At 42.5% G+C, this 16,122-nt stretch overlaps 1 protein-coding gene across 8 annotated transcripts in view; it reads left to right on the top strand.

Moving 5' to 3' along the window:
- Positions 1-2,147: 2,147 nt before the first annotated feature.
- The window catches only part of zgc:91944 (uncharacterized protein LOC436941 homolog), a 142,281-nt gene continuing 128,306 nt past the window's right edge, over positions 2,148-16,122 (top strand). For all 8 annotated transcript variants that reach the window (XM_049602051.1, XM_049602049.1, XM_049602053.1 and 5 more), the window contains exon 1: positions 2,148-2,311. The gene's annotated coding sequence lies outside the window, so the exon portion shown is untranslated. The remainder of the gene's footprint in view (positions 2,312-16,122) is intronic.

Genomic DNA, 16,122 nt, shown 5'->3' on the forward strand with positions numbered 1-16,122 from the left:
CATGCTGTTGCTATTTTATTTTGAAAATAGTTTTCAAAATATTTCCTGTTTGGTACGATCCGCTCTATCCAGCTTGACAGAAGCGCTCGCGGCTCGAGTGAAAAATAGACCAGACGCCGAACTGAAGCGCAGCAGTGTATGGATGTCTGTTCATGTTTTCGTTCATGTCCTTATTAATACACACTTTATAACTTGCTTGTTGGATTTATTAAAAACGAACGAATGAAAACTAAATGTCTTTGAATATCTTTATTATCATTTAAAAACGAAAATTAAAATGACCGGTAAGAATAGATTATGACCGGATTTTTATGACCCTGTCGGTCAAAATGACCGGCGACAAAAAAGTCTAGCGCAACATCTGCTAGACACTAAAGTGACATTCGAAAGTAATACTGACATGGTGTACAAGAAAAGCAAGCCTCTTTTGTCCAAGGAAACTTTTAAGTTCCAGGTTGACAGGACCCTGATAACAATGTTTTATCCATCTTTATTGAGTCTGTACTCACCTCCTCTTTTATTTGCTGGTATCAGTGTCTCAAAGTCAGACACAAAAAGGAACTCAGTAAAATGCAGCAAAATACTGAAATTGCACGGGCAACTCTGATGGAGCTTTACGTGTGATCAACCTGGTCTCACTACCAGCTCATCAAGTAATAACACTTGTAGCCCTCAGTGTCAGATACCGACACACCGAGGAATTGCTTGGGGTCAAACAAACGGTTTGTTTCTCGTGTGAAATCAAAGTCAACTGAGTTTTCATGAAACAACATAGTGTAGCATACTTGCTAGTGATTTCACATTACATTACTTTAGTAACAAACATACTTACTGTAAGCCAAACCATGATGTTTTTTCAAACCTAATCATGTGCTTTTATTGGCTTAGACACACCAAACTGGCATCAAGGAACAATAGCAACAAGATAAGACTATAGCCGAAGGCCAACCAGCATGCATGTTCTGCACCAATGTGGACTCCGCTGTTTCTAAGAAATAAAGAAAAAAAGCCAACAGCGACCAACAAGGTCCAACAAGGGCTGATGAAGGCCAACGGTGCAGCGCACACTGCAAAAACTAGGACAACAGACGCTGACTGTTGGCTTGGTGTGTCAGGGCCTTTAGTTTGTAATATGTCCTGTGTTTATGTGTGCTAAACCTATGTATCCCACCGCTGACTAATAGACTGTGCGTTCCAACACCCATACTACCACACTATATAGTATGTCAGTAAAAGATTTATGTCCCAATACACAGTATGCCAAAAATGCCAGGATGTTCTACTACATCTAGTCCAGTTTTGCAGTATGCAAGCTGACATGCTCTTCTGGCTATTCTGACCCACAATCCTCTGCGCAACTGAGCCGCAGAAGACAGCTTGACAGCTCATTGACTGCTGATTGACTGCTGTCAGAAGTTGCAATGATGGATGACAGCGCATTCAAGTAACTGATGACCAGTTAAACAGTAATAACAGGAATATTAATTGTTTAAGTGAACAAAATAATTATACCAGTTAACTATAAAAATAACAGTGACAGAGAGCTGCAGATGTGATTTCACTGCCAGAGTCACAATATGACATATAAAGCTACAATCTGTGCAGTTATAACTTTGAAGTTAAACTACAAACATTGCAAAGTAACAACAGCAGAGCTCTCTGGGTTGATCTCCATCTCTAGCAGTAAGTGGCGTTTGTTTTATCTCCTAAGTAACAGATATTAAAGCAAGAGGGTCAAAGTTTAGGGCATAATGTTATGGGGACACAGTACGTACTTTTTAAGGGCAGCTGCATCTTACTATATCTTATCTTACTACGTATATAATGACGAAACCTGTGTGTGTGTGTGTTCCACATTTTTCTCCTCACTGACTTGGTCAATCCATGTGAAATTTGGCACAGTGGTAGAGGGTCATGGGAGGATGCCAGTGAAGCTATATTACATCAATTGGCCAAAGGGGGGCGCTATAGCAACCGATTGAAATGTCAAACTTTGAATGGGCATATCTCATGTCCCGTATGTCGTAGAGACATGAAACTTTGCACAGAGATGCCTCTCCTCATGAGGAACACATTTGCCTCAAGAACCCATAACTTCCGCTTATATAGATTTTCCACCATTTTGAATTTTTTGAGAAACACTTCAAATGGATCTCTTCCTAGGAAGTTTGAGCGATCTGCATGAAACTGGGTGAACATAATCTAGGGAGCAATATCTAAAGTTCCCTCTTGGCAAAAGTTGGAAAACTTCCTAAAACTGAGCTTCTATAAGGCAATGAATATTGCGGAGGGCGTGGCTCATCACATAAAGGTGTATAACATCTCAAGGGTTTCACCCATCACCACGCAACTTTGTAGGCATATGACCACACATAATCTGAGGGGACCCCTCCATTATTGAGCCCATCAAACAAAATGGGGGCGCTAGAGAGCTCATTTCTTATCTAGGCCTAACCGCCATATGGATTTTTACTAAACTTGGTAGATATGTAGAACAGGACGCCTCAAGGTGACTGGAGAAATTTAACTCTAACTGGCAACTGGGTGGCGCTATAACAACAGAAAAATGCTTAAAAATGGCTAAAATGTGACCGATCGCTGTGGCTCCCCCTGTGGACCAATGTTTGGTTTTTTTCTAATTTTTGGTATGACTAAGCCACGGTATGGTATGCTGTACTCAATGGGTATGGACTAGTTATATACTAAAAGTGAAAAGAAAAAGCATGCGATTCCTAACGCACCCAAATTTATTGATTGAACCGTAGTGGCACAATTAAGCTGACACGTTCTTTGCAACAGGAGTGACAATCAGTCTCCTCCATGCTGTCAACACAATGTCAAACACTAAAATACATACATAATATACACAATGAAATGAAACAAACTGAAAATAAAGCATTACACAATTCCTTATACCACAATTAAACAGTGAAAATTTGTAGCTTTTAGTCACAAATGCCAAAAGACTGATGCTCCAGTTTCAGCTCCCCCGAAGTTGGATCTGATCTTGATTGCGAACATTTGATTAACCTACAAATAAACATATAACACCGCACACACTCTCTAGGAACATGTCATCCAGCAAAAGCCCAGAAAGTAAAGTCATTCTACTCTCCGGCTGGCTGCAGTTCTTGGCACATGCATACTTCGTCAGGAGCTTATGGGTGAGGCCAAGCATTGCCCAGGCAACAGAAAACAGCGTCCACCCAGTGACACACACACTTTCTAAATGAGGAAATGTCATCAAGGGATGTGTGCTTGTCTTGTACGCACACACACTCTGACACAGCAACACTACGTAATCCTTTCATCCTAACACACTCATAAACACACACATGCTGACATCACTTACAGTCGGAGTCTGATGTGTGATCGACTGTCCACAACAGTGCTAATGAGATGCTATTGTAAGACACAGCTGGGGGCCCGTCTCTGACTCTGTGCGTCACAACTACAGACAGTTTATCCTAAGCACGCACTTAAAACAAGACGACAGTGAATTATTTTAGTGTGCATTATAGGAAGCATTTATCAAACCTAGAAAGTTATTGCTCTTTAGCTGATAGCTATATTGCCATAGTCTTTTATCTTCCTCGCTCTGAGCCAACGTTGCTTGATGTGTTTGTTGCTGATATGGGTATTGTTTTATTGAGTTGGTAAAAGCATTAAATTAAGATAGAGAAAGGAAGAGTGGATAGTAGTAGAGAGATATATCGTATCCTGCCACAGGTTTATCCAAGAGTATGTGTGTATTTGTTTTTCAAAATCCTGATGACCTCTTAAGGGTAGAACGAGGGGAAAAATGTTTTGGGTTTAAGGTTTGGATAATAATTATTACCAGGCTCATTTCAGAGTGAAGGTTCAGTGTACAGGCTATATCGCAGGGCTGTTTGGATCAGCTCATCCACTCCCAAAATCCCTTTGCCTCAGGCAAGCAGGCCAGACAGGTGAGAACTAGTGTGCTCTGCCTGAATTCTGTTTCTTGAAGTGTCCATCCTGAAATATTACTCACTCAAGGTTCAATAAGGCTGATGCAAAAAAAATGTAGCTCTGCACTCTAGTAATCAACTTTACCCAAAGTCAAAATCAATTTTTGGCAGAAGTATAGTGATACCATCCTCTACAAAGTAAGAGCAGAGTAAATTCTCTCTTTGTGTTGTGTCTGAACAGCCCACTGGCCGGTCGCAAATGTTGGCATTGTATGTTTCTGCAATCCATGGATACGTCACTGGGTTTCTAATGTGAGCTGACTTTATCATCTGGAGGTGGAGGGTGTGACACCAAGGCAAGACACCTGCCAAGCTGCAGACCACGGCTGGAGACCAACACACAACTAAACCAGGTGGTTTTTACTCAGTCGTTGCTGCTTTATCAGCAGCTTTTTCGGCAGGGGTGATTTTTAGTGACCCAGCGCTGTGTTTCCAGCAGGGACTGTGCCTTGAAAAGCTGTTGTTTTCTACACGCCAATACCAGGTACATTAAGCCAAAACATGATCTTTTCCTAAAAATTACTGAGTGTTTTTGTGCCTAAACATAACCACACGTTCACCACAGTGTTGTTGAAATGTACAGAAACGATTCATGTCTCTGCTACATAATAACGTACAAATGTAACGTGTCCGTGGTTTGAAACAAACAATGCCAACATTCATTCTGGCCTTTGGGTCGGTCTGGAGGACAAGTGAGAAAGACTGTTAGTGCTGCAGGATTGTTGTTGACCTCGTTAACAACTGTTCACAAAATAACACTAACATGCTGGCTGTTCTCATGCACTGTACGTACATTTTCCTACGGAAAGTAATGCACCCAAATGCAAACATATGCCACGTAATGACAAACCAGTAATTTGTGCACAGCGTATGTATTTTGGAAGGCTGCGATCACGCGACCATTGTGCTGACGGGATTAACAGTGGAAGCTGTCCTGGCTGGTCCAGTTTAGGGGCAGGTTGGGGTTATAGAGGGCTCATAAAACAGAAGTTTCCCCCAGGACTTTCCTCAGGAGACTAGTGTCTGGAACTGATGAACTTTGAGTCATTTTAAGGCATTTTTTCATCATGTTTCTTTTTCTAACCCTAACCACAGTAACTTTACTTGCCTAAACTCAACCTCCATAACTTCATGTAATTTATGCAACTTAGTAGGATGCGTAGGATATCATATGAACTGTTGTGTGTGCATTTTAATAGGATATAATTTGAACTGTTGTATGAGATTACGTAGCATTATTTGAAAATTACTAAACCAAATGGTGACCTGCACATGGGTCACGTCTTTACATCTTAAAGCCCCTACAAGGAACTTTCATTTTGAGTTGATTTTGGCGACCCTGTGGACAAAAGCGGTAGTGTTTTGCTGGAATGAAGCCTACATTTCCCATGAGCTCTAGCGCATATTGTCGTAAAGACGCTTACCTGGCTCGTGCATGTGTTTGTTTTGGGGATGAATGAAACAACAAGACGGGAAAACTTTGCCCCCGCTCCTATCGGGGATCCCAGCTCACCTCTGGCGCGGGGTGAATCTGCACAACCTGCGGCCTCTGTGTGTGGCTCCCCGGACAGCTAACGCCGTGGACCCGCCGGCTCCTGCCAGGATTGGGCTGGTAAATGCTAGATCGCTAGCGAACAAAACGTTTATCCTGAAGGATTTCCTGACTTCCCGAGGATTGGATTTTCTCTGTGTGACTGAGACGTGGCTGACTGTTGGTGAGTCCAGTGCTTTCACACAACTTTTACCCGATGATTGCTGCTATTTTAACTCCCCGCGGACGTCCGGTCGAGGAGGAGGAATAGCGACTATTTATAAGAGTCACTATAAATGTAAGCAGCTAGGTAAGATGACGGGTGCCGTCTGAGTGCCGTAAATCGTTTCGTCCTGGGAGCGACCTGGGGCGGACCCGGACACAGTTTCCTAAAGGTATGGATATACACTATATAGAAATAGCTTATCTTCACACCGATGGTCTCATTTGCTGTTGTAGGTCACGCACAGACATCAGCAGAAACAAGAGACTTTTGCATATCCAGTTAAAATTTCCTTGTAGCGGCTTTAAAACTTAAATTCTTAAAGTTTTCATTATCTAAAACACACTGTTGGCTAATATCTATGGTAACTTTTTTCACCAGTTGCCATTCAATGTACTGACACTTTGTAATTGTGTCACTATATTAGTTATAGTAAGTGCTTTTCCATCTACAGTACCTGCTTTTTTGGCACGCTTTTAGAATACCTAAAATTAAAGCTGAGGTCGAAAGCTTCAGTGTACTGATGAAAAACAGAATGTGACAAACTGCAATGGCAGCCATCCTCATGAATAACTCATGAGTACATGAGGAGACTGTAACCTTCATCAAATCAATACATGAAACAAACATAAACATATTTCCATCAAATTGGCACCAAACTGGAGAATCCAACACATTCTCACTCCGACCTCGTCACATACCGATGTTTGGTCATTCTCTCTCTCCACATCGAGATATGACATGCAAGGTACCCTGGGTGTGTTGGTTGTTGACGTTCTGGGACACCATGTCAACTTCAGTCTGTTACATGCATTGTCTGTTTTCAAAATACACTTTCATTTTCACAGGAAATGTACAGTTTGTGTACAGTCTCTTTCAAAATAAAAGCACTACGTCAGCACAACACAGCGAACTGACATGTTTTTCCTTCAGAACAAAGGCATGTGTTTAGGAAAAAAGAACAGGGTTTGGCTTTACAGTCCTACTGGAAGTTAACATCAGCCTCTCACGTGAGCCTGCCCTACTCAGACTTTCACCCCCTTAACTTAAATTGCTGTCTAACTGTATTTTCGCTGATGCCACCAGGCGCCGTTACACAATAACAGTGACCAGCCGCGTATCACACTGACATGAAAGCATGACTTTTTTTGTCTGTGTCTGACACCGGAAGTCGCTGCCCAAGCACTGGTATTCGATTTCGGAGCGAGACCAGGTTGGAGAATCACATTGCCATTGTTTATCTGCCAACTCCTGACATCACATAACAGCAGTGATGCACACAAACATGGGTTCATTCACATTTTCTTTTGTCTGATTTTCCGGAGCTTCTCCCAAAGCAGGAGTTATCAGCATCAGTATACTTAATAATGTTTGAAATTATTGTTTTCGGTGTGAATCATGTAGTGCACAGTGTGGGACAAATTGCCCATCATCCTCTCTGTGTGAGAGGCCTCCTATCGAATATACAAGAAGCACATGGTGTGAGTCCTATACATAATAATGCATTAGGATGATGTATTAGCTGCTCAAAGCACTTACAATAACCTTTGTGTGTAAGCGTGTCTTTTTAGGATAAAGTTGATGCTCTGCTGCAGAGTAATGGAACAAAAGAAAAAGCCTAAACCATGAAATCAGAATTGTTGGATTGATTACCATCAGTCATCAAATTTGTCGACATACATTAGTCTTCTGTCACTTCCTGTTGGTTTCTATAGTGCACTGATGTCCCGGGGCAGGCTACAAAATGGCCACTGTGCTGTAGCATGTTAATGAGGTGAGAATCCAATAGTTCAGGATCCACTGCAGAGGCCTCTGGAGGCTGCAGCTCATTAACTTGGATTGTGAATATCACACCAGAGGTATGTGTGTGGAATGACTAAATATGAAGCATGCAAGGACACAAACACAAATACACACACACATACACACATATTAATCAATAAGTACTGTGGGTCTGAGGAGTGATATCTGATTTCCCTCTTTTATCAGTTCACCTATACGCCATAAAAGCTGGGAAAACTGTAAATCACTCAATGACTACTTGTACTGTTATGTTTTTATTTCCCCTCATGAAATAGCTTCTCTATGCATGGCCACTTTATTAGGGACACCTTGCTAGTACCAGGTTGGACCCCTTTTTAATTCTTGGTGTCACAGATTCAACAAGGTGCTGGAAACATTCCTCAGAGATGTTGGTCCATATTGACATGATGACATCACACAGTTGATCCATGATGAGAATCTCCCGTTCCAGCACATCCCAAAGGTGCTCTATTGGACTGAGATCTGGTGACTGTGGAGGCCATTGGAGTACAGTGAACTCATTGTCATGTTTGAGATGATGTGAGCTTTGTGACATGGTGCGTTATCCTGCTGGAAGTAGCCATCAGAAGATGGGTACACTGTGGTCATAAAGGGATGGACACGCTCAGCAACAATACTCAGGTAGGCTGTGGTGTTTAAACCATGCTCAGTTGGTACTAAGAAAATCTCCCCCACACCATTACACCAGCAGCAGCAGCAGCAGCAGCCTGAAGCGTTGATACAAGGCAGGATGGATCCATGCTTCCATCTGAATGTGGTTTTTCCAATCTTCTATTGTCCAGTTTTGGTGAGAAAACCCGTGTGAATTGTAGCCTCAGTTTCCTGTTGTTAGCTGACAGGAGTGGCACCTGGTGTGGTCTTCTGCTGCTGTAGCCCATCTGCTTCAAGGTTGGACAAGGTGTTGTTGCTTCAGAGATGCTCTTCTGCACACCTTGGTTGGAACCAGTGCTTATTTGACTTCCTGTTGCCTTTCTATCATCTTGAACCAGTCTGGCCATTCTCCTCTGACCTCTGACCTCCCTTTTTGGGACCATCCTCTGTAAACCCTAGAGATGCTCCATTCTGATGCTCCGTTTGAGCTTCAGCAGCTTGTCTTGCCCACTGAGTTGCTGCCACGTGATTGGTTGATTATCTATTTGCGTTAACGAGCAGTTGAACAGGTGTACCTAATAAAGTCGCTGGTGAGTGTGTATCATGTTCTCCTCACAATGTTCTGTTGCTTATCGCGTCTTAAAAAACTAAAAATAGCTCCAACAGACAAAAAACAGGAGACAGGTTTCCACTTTCAGGTTAGTCAGATTTACTTGGAAGAAAAAAAGGATGCTGAACGACTGAATAATAACCCAAACAGTCTGCTGTAAGAATCCATTACTGCTTACAAACCTGTCATACAGTTGAGCACTCTCAGTTTTCTGGTGCAATGAGGAATTGTTTGTGACATCACAGGTGCACTCGCTTTTTGGTTTCCAACAATTTCAGTCATGTTCTGAAGTCCACAAAACATTGTCTGTGAATGTCCTCCAAACCCTCATTGATGCTTTGTCATCATCAATGATTTAGATATTGATCATTTTCCCGAAGGCTGTTGAAATCACTTTGCAGCTGCTGGACAAAGAATGTCAATATAATGATTTTAGAGTCACCAGTTCTCCCATCAACTCGTCTAATCTCTGCAGAGGTTAAACTATTGCTAGAAGGTTTCAGAAAATGTACGCTTTCCTCTGAGGCACAGCTGCAGAGCAACGCCGACACACAGTCCCGTTCTTGTGCATAACTCTCTCTGTGGTGCTGCTGTAGCCGACCGGCAGGTGGGTCTTCCAGCTCAGGTGTATTCACCCTTTCACATGTCGTGGTCACTACAGTGGACACCTATTTAAAAGCTATTTTCTTGCATAATGCAGGGTTTTGATGCTACAGTTGCATTTAAGTCACCGCAGCTCAAGAATATCTCGCCAATCCTTCTGTAATGATTATATCTTGTAAGGAAATGACAATCAATCATCTGTCCACTAAACTGGGCATCATGCATTGCTGGCTATATTTCAACCGAAGAGAATTCAACTTTCAGTCCAACTTTGACATTGTAATGAACAGAGTATGCAACATAAAAGTGTTGAGATTTTCGGCAACCCAAAGACATCTAGAAAACATTGTTTTTTCTGTGCTTTGGAGATTCTGAGCTGAAAAAATAAAGTCATGACTTGTACTGTAGGTTTTATGCTCTCCTTCATCTTCGGCTCCAGATGAGTCATTCCCGCTGCACTCAGCTCATCAATATTACAAAACCCTCCCTCCCCGTGCCAGCGGGCCCGGGCCGCATTACTAATTTAACTTTTATTTTCCTGTTTTCTCTGCCTGCTGAGATGAGTCGAGGAGGTTGGAGGGAGCATAGTGATGAGCTGATGGTCCCTGAAAGCTGCAGGAGATCTAAACCTAGCTGTCAAGTCATTGATTTAGCGAACTAATCATACTGTCTGCTTGATGAAAAACAGCTAGTTCACATGAAGGCAGCGATGGGATCAGAGAAAATGTGCTCTTTGAATAATTTTGCAGGATTACATAACTGCATTACTTACGATTTTAAACAGTTGTTGGCCTTGTATTGTTCATTAGCATCCCCAGCATTGTGGGATTCATCACTCCAACGAGCAGCCACCACAAAGGTCACTCTAAGCTTCATCTCATTGGTTTCCTCTGGTTTGGACAGTTACGGTATTATTGGACATCGATCCTGAATATTGCATTGTTGAATTCCTGAGAGGTCAAGGACCAGACTGAGCTTGTTTTTTCAAGGCTGCACCTTGAGAAGATGAAAACTACAATTCACTGGTTGGATATTGATATTGATGACTTTGGCTCGTCTGTATTCATTACATGGGTGGTGGGATTTTTTTCTTCATTGAAAAGCCACCAAATGCAATGTGTTTGTGTGTGTGTGTGTGTGTGTGTGTGTGTGTGTGTGTGTGTGTGTGTGTGTGTGTGTGTTATGTAACCACTGTGCAGCCTTGGTGTATTCTCCACTAGATGCTCTTAACTAGCCCAGGGCATTTTCCCAAGTCTAATTCTCTCATTCAAGTGATGGTGCTAGAGAGCAACAGCTGCATCAGTGTGTCTCATCACATCACAGTTCTCTGTTATAAATTATGTATAATGGATAGTAAAGTATATAGTTTGTATAGTCTACAGGGGTGTTTGGGGGGGGGGGGGGGGGTGTCAATAATCTGGACTTTTTTCCCCTTGCTGGTTGCATCATGACATTATATTCAGAGGCTACTACTCCAGTTATCATAAGTCACCATTCATTTCCCTAGCTTTACTGTGGAGTACGTACAGTGATCGCACAGGGCGCCCCTCTTTTTCCCACTCCTGTTGTCACAGCCCTTAATAACCTTGCCATTGCAGGAATTTGCACAATGCAAATGATGTGACGCAAAATTCGTGCTATTCATGCTCAAGTTCAAATTTTACAAATTGTGCAAGAAAATGTGTGTGATGCTGTGGCACGAAAGCCGTTCTGCATTGAGATCTGCCATCAGTTGAGATACTCCTAGTCTCTATTTACAGACTCTACATTCAGTGAATGTAGAGTCTGTAGGCAAACCCCGGAGATCTTGCCTCTGGAAGAAGAGTGGAAGAGCCCTGGTTTCCGGTTGTAGTCTGTTTGTAGTCCGTGTGATATTGATCAATCACGTTTGAGCCGGCTGCAGTTGTTGCCAGGTTAAACGGTCCGTGCGGTGAACTAACCAGGAGGAACATAATTGGCGTCACTGCAAACTCTGAATCCATCGCAATGGTTCAGCATATTTACTTATATAGAAACGGAAGTTGGAAACGGAAATTCGCCTCCTCCGCTCAAATCAAACCAGAATGAAAAATCACGGGTCTGCCCCTAGAGGCTGTATCGCCGTCTGCCGGAAGTCAGACGCCAAATACAGCCGATGGGTTCCGAGAATGAGATACTCATGACATTACTGAGAATCAGAGGAGGTAAACTGCTCGCTGTCTATGGGCACCCACTGCTCAACGATTCTACATCAGCACAGGGGCAGAACAAAAAAGGAGAAGGTTTGGATATTAATGAGGGAAGCCATTGTGTAAACTATTTCGTTGCTTCTTTGCAAAATACTCTGAGGTATTTAAGTTGGTCTTCTACTGTGGAAAGTAAACAACAGAAGCAGTGAAGCGGTAATGCGCAGCTGTGACAGTATGAAAAATAATGAGTGTTGCTGCCTTGATCAGTTGCACTTTACTGCAAACCAAGTTAGCTGTTAGCTGCCTTCCCTATGTAGTTAGCACAACCATTAGCACAATTGTTAAAGCTGAAAATTCGCCATTTGTGAGATACTTCAAAAACACTCTAGTAGCTGCATTTGCAACTCGTTTCCGGATTGGTATGAACCCAGTGTAAGAGAATATGCCCGTGGTGGTACTCAGTACATTTACTTTAAAAAAGGTAGAAATACCAGCATGAAACAATAGCTCTATTTTAAGAACTTAAGTAAAATATGTACACATCATCAAAATTTTCATTAAGTATCAAAAGCAAAAGCACTTATCACAGAGAATGAAATTACTGACAGAAATATAGAATCATATTTATTGTATTACTGTCTACTGGGTGATTATCAGTCATGAGGAAGACTCTGTGATACAGTTGCATCATTCATCAACTTCTGGTGGAGACGAACTGTGATGTTTTGTTTTCATCTTACAAAACTTTAGATTAATGATTCGAAGCCAGTTTAAATCCTAAAATGATGAAATGAGTTTCTGGATTTATCTGCTGTGTCTGAACGTACACTCACTGTAGACATGATGAAGACGAGCTGCTGAAGTTCAAACGGAGCATCAGAATGATGAAGAAAGGTGACTGAAGTGACTTTGAACGTGGCATGGTTGTTGGTGCCAGACGGGCTGGTCTGAGTATTTCCTGGGATTTTCAGCACAACCATCTCTAGGGTTTACAGAGGATGGTCCCAAAAAGAGCAAATATCCAGTGAGCCAAAATGCCTTGTTGATGCCAGAGGTCAGAGGAGAATGGCCAGACTGGTTCAAGATGATAGAAAGGCAACAGGAAGTCAAATAAGCACTGGTTCCAACCAAGGTGTGCAGAAGAGCATCTCTGAAGCAACAACACCTTGTCCAACCTTGAAGCAGATGGGCTACAGCAGCAGAAGACCACACCAGGTGCCACTCCTGTCAGCTAACAACAGGAAACTGAGGCTACAATTCACACGGGTTTTCTCACCAAAACTGGACCATCCTCTGTAAACCTCTGATGGTTGTGGTGAAAATCCCAGTATATACTCAGACCAGCCGTCTGGCATTAACAACCATGCCACATTCAAAGTCATTTAAATCATGTTTCTTCCCCATTCTGAAGCTCGGCTTGAGTTGAGTTGCTGCCACGTGATTGGCTGATTAGCTATTTGCATTTACAAGAAGTTGAACAGGTGTACCTAATAAAGTGGCCGGTAGGTGTACATGCAAATCAGTGCTGTAACCAGTGTAGCCAGAGCTCTGAACTACTTTGCTCATACGTTTTAGATTTTAGCTCATAACTACAGCTTTGAAAAAGATGCAGTAAATAGAACCTCTGAGATGTATTGACAAAAGGTCCCATATGATGTAAACAGGATGGATATAAAGAGGGTTCAACCAGCTCAATTTACAGTTGTATCAGCGAGCACTCACTCAAGACAGGAGGATCCATTCAGGCTCAACAGTGCATGTACCTCACATGGCAAAGCAGCTCTGCTTATGCATGTTCCTCATTTGTATGTAGTCCTCCACATTTAAAATTCAGAACTGGAGAAACTGGAAAGTAAAGAGCTGAGCCAAGTGTTGTCATCCACAGCGCGAGGAGAGTGCTTTCAAAGCCAGAATGCCAAAGACGTTCACTCACAGCGCGGCCTCGTTATAACTGGAAACTTTCATCACGATGGGGGCGAGGGGAGACGCGCTCGCAAATGAACACTATTGCAATCCCATTTGCAGCTTTATGCACAGTCACTCGCCTTCATGTGAGAGATGACACTCTTCATCTCAGCACCAAAGACTCGGCTTCTCTGCTTCATTAGCGGAAAGGACAACTGCATTTTTTCACCTTGGTCTATACGACCTTGGACCATCTGCCAATTTCATGATTAGGTTAAGATGCACAGGCTGTTGTGGGGATAAAAGCACTCTTGTATAGAGTGCTTTCTAACTCGCTGAGGAGGAAAATAGGCACAAAGAATGCAGAGTATACTCACTTTTATTTTGCACAGTGCATGCTGAGTGTAAAATATGAATCTACACTATTTTTCATCTAAAAGAATTCAGATCTCTTAAGGTCAAATATCTCAAGATGGTTTATTAGAAGTGGAGTTATCTCATCCATCTCAAATGTGTATGGGTTCAAACTTCATATCTGTGTAGCTGAGGAGCTCATTAAGCATGGCTATTCATCATCATCAGTTCAGTCACAGCTCCCTGCCCTCTCTTCCACATTCATTAAGTCCTCCTGTGTTGATCTTACAGGTGAGAACATCCTCTCCTCACAGCCAAAGGAGATTAAGTGGAAGCATTACAGTGTGCAGTCAAAGCATTAGTGAGAATCGCTAGATGCATTAAAACTAGCCGTCTCAGTCTGGCTGCAGTGTTTAAGTCAGTGAAACCAGGCCCAGAAGAGTTATGCATCACTGAAACAGGAACAGCTGAGGCCATTTTAGATTGTGACTCATTCCACTGGTCATTATGTATTCACCGCTCCTCTTAATTGGTTGTTACATTTGGACCGGGATCCGTGTTTTACAGCGGTATTGTGTTTCACGCAGTCACAATTCGCTACAGGAGGTGCTTGCATATTTCAACAAGAAGTTGTGTAGAACGGCCTCGCAGGGTGATTTTCATTGGGATTACAAAAAGAAAGTCCCTCTTCGTCTCTCAGAAATAGCTCTGGTATAATCCCTCTATCTGGACACAGGTGATATCAGCTGCTGCAGGATTAACTGTCACACAGTGGGCAGGTGTTGAGGGATGCCTGGTTTCCTCCTGACAGATCATCTGGTTAGTGAGTTTTCAAATCCACATTCTCATTACGAGATCATCCTTTGCTGAAAATACCTAAGTGACATTACTCAGACGTTATTAAACAGAATAGACACGACTTAGTTTGCACATATTCAGATTATTGTAAGTGCCTGAGGAATGTTGCATTTACCGACACCCTTGGATTAAACAATATAGTTGTAAAATATCGGAGAATATCGATATTTAATCAGTCATTTATTTGTCACATGAAAATATACAAATACAAAAGTCTAATGCAGCACAATCCTGGCAGCTCCTTAAACTTGTGCACCGTAATTTAGTCCTTTTTATCTCTTCCTACATTTTAGGCTGCTGCTTTATAACTGTCCATGTTTTTAGACTGGCTGCAGTGTTTGTGTTTTTGGCATCCTGAATGGTTCTGTTAATCCATGTCTCTCATTGTGGAATAAATCAACTCTAGTTTTGGGTACAGTTACTTCTGTTGTTCTACAAATTAAATCCACCACAGACTCAGTGAATTCACTGATGTCATCGGTGACGTCCACAGTGGTGTCCTGGAGCATGCTGCAGACTCTGATTGGCTCCATTTCTTGCATCACTTGGGGCTTGCGTTGTTGTCTGTTTACATATCTCTGTGGACGGATGACTCTAGTGTTGTCTGCATTGTAGAGGGCTGCATTGGGATTGGGTCCCGCCGGGTCCCACGAGACCCAACCCAAATCTTGCGGGAGCGGGCGGTTTGAACTTTGCTGCGGGCAGGAACAGGCGGCTAAAAAAAACCCACTGCGGGATCAGGATGTAGCCTATAGCGACAGGATGGAGTTAACAAATGATGTGGAAAAGAAGCTCAAACAAGGTCTGAAGGCGCACTGAGCCCTCTCCTTCCCAGCGCTCTCAAAGCCGGCGCATTCTTCAGGATCCCCGCATCCAGTGCGCCTTCAGAGCGGGCCTTTAGTGTCTGTGGGCGCATCTTGGAAGAGAGACGCACGGGATTGGGACCGCAGTCGGTCAGCAACATTCTCTTCCTCCACAGTAATATTATGGCCAAGTGATTCATTTGTTAAATTCATTCGTTAACTTTGTTTATTTTATGTTATTTATTAGTGTTATTTGAGCCACTCACAGCCTACTCTCGTTGCTATTTGTTAATTACATAAAGAGGCGTGATGACGATGCCAGTGTTATTGAGCATAGGCTTTATCTTTATCTCATTAATGTTTCTTATTCAGGTCTCTCTTAGAAAAGAGACCTTAACCTCAATCACTGCGTGATTATATAAAGGTAGAAAAATAAATAAAATACAGAGGAGAATAGAAACAGCCTTTATTTCATTAAAAACTAAATGAAAACAACGAAATAGGAGCGCTATTCCTGACCAGTGCGTCAAAAGACATGCAGGCCAGGGAAACGAAACAAACAACCCCATGAATCTCTTTATTAATAGCCTATAAAATGACCTGTTTTCTCCTGCGGGACGGGAAAAGACACAAAATCAATGCATCTCTATTATTGTGCGGGTA

Source organism: Epinephelus fuscoguttatus, linkage group LG17 (assembly GCF_011397635.1).
Source record: "Epinephelus fuscoguttatus linkage group LG17, E.fuscoguttatus.final_Chr_v1".
Taxonomy (NCBI): Eukaryota; Metazoa; Chordata; class Actinopteri; order Perciformes; family Serranidae; genus Epinephelus; species Epinephelus fuscoguttatus.